This window comes from Dreissena polymorpha, chromosome 13, assembly GCF_020536995.1.
Source record: "Dreissena polymorpha isolate Duluth1 chromosome 13, UMN_Dpol_1.0, whole genome shotgun sequence".
NCBI classification, from domain to species: Eukaryota; Metazoa; Mollusca; class Bivalvia; order Myida; family Dreissenidae; genus Dreissena; species Dreissena polymorpha.
In genome coordinates, this window is record NC_068367.1 from 16717591 (window position 1) to 16719408 (window position 1818).

Here is a 1818-nt window from a genome sequence, read left to right on the forward strand (position 1 = left end):
CCCGTATGATAAACCTGATCTATAATCAACACTAACCAATTATTGTCTTATTTGTTTGAAAAGAAATAGACGTGTATTCCTGGAAATAACAATATGTGAGAGATATAATTGCAATGCAATTAAGAAACAATAAGTACGAGTAACAGTGTTGGCACTTTTAAATCATGGAAACAAATCTGAAAACCAGTAAATTAAAAGAGTTGTGAAGGTAATGTTTGGCATAAATATTGCATGTTAAATTGAAATGCTCTTTAAAAAATTGCGTAATTTTATTGTTAAGTATTCACAAAACCCTGTAATCATATCACACTGTTTTCATTATTAAGATGTTTTTATGAACGCAATGGCAAAAAATAGTACATGTTACTAATTATCAGTGAGTCCGAAAAAATACTTTCTACGTGATGTGTGGAGGCAGTTGTTGATTATGACACATATGTTCATGTGTATAATGTTAAATAAAGTTAAATAGAATGAAATTATCAATCCATCATTGAAGCATCGAACAGTATACAGTTATTTAATGGATGCGCGTTGAATAGTCAAAAATGTTGTCCAAATGTATCAGGGATGACTTTGGAAATTAATTGATGAAGATGCAAGTGTTTCTGCACTGCCCCGTGCGATTTACCGAATGACGCCATATCTGACATCTGCAAAAAGCAACAATATCAATGCAATGTCATCAATACTAAGACCGGAAGAGGGGTCATTCTGTAAAAACAATTGTAAGTCCTCTACAAATAGGGAAAACAAAAAGGGGACTTCACCTTGCCGTAAACCTACAGCATAGTTAAAATATTCAGAGAATGAAGCACAGTGCCTAACACATGACTTAACATTTTCATACATTTAAAGTTACTACAAACATTTTCTAATCTATTGTTAACAACTGAAGTAAATATCTAAGAAGAGTAATCCCCCTATAATTGTTCGCCTTTTTTATGTAAAGGGATTATTATACCTTCCGTCCATTTCATTGGAAAATGACCAGAGTTCAAAACAGCATTAAACAAAGCACATATATGCAAATCTAAAATGTCAATACATTCAATTAAATATTCGTTTAAAATATAATCACTCCCATATACTTTATGGCGGTACAATCGTTTTACAGTCAATTCAATCTCATCAAAGGTAAAAAGCTGATCTAGTTCGCGGAAACGCCAATTCGGCAAATTAAAATTATGAGTTCTGCAAAATTGTTCACATTAACACAATCAAACAAACCATGACTAATATCAGAGAAAAAGTTTTGGAAGTCTTCCAAAGGAATGTTTTGGTTTTTATTTTGATTATTTGATTTAAAATATTTCCAAAATTATTTTGGTCTACGATTTTTTAAGCTTTCCATCTCATTGGTCTTATTCTTCAAATAGTGTTTTTTTCATTCTATTGATAATTTGTTTGTATTAATTTGTATATTGCAACAATAGTAGTCTATTGTCTTCCGAATTATATCAATAAAATTGTTTTAAAAGAGAAACATAGCGACCGTGTGCCGTTTTGCATTCCACATCTATCCAATTTGCCTGTCTAACAGCGCTACACTGTTCATATTTGGGTGTTTTTGGTATTAAATATTCATTCGAAAATAAAGGATCAGCAAAATTACGTATAACATCAGTAATTTTTTTTTAACGCACTATTTATAGAGTCACAACTTGAACAATCTAAATCTTCTACAATTCTGTTAAACATAGGTAGGTTGCTAATAATACCCGATCTAAATTGGTTACGCGATGAATCGTCCCATTTTAACTTTGTTTCAGTGAATGGCAATTGATCAACTGTTTTGTGGTTACAATATAATGAAAA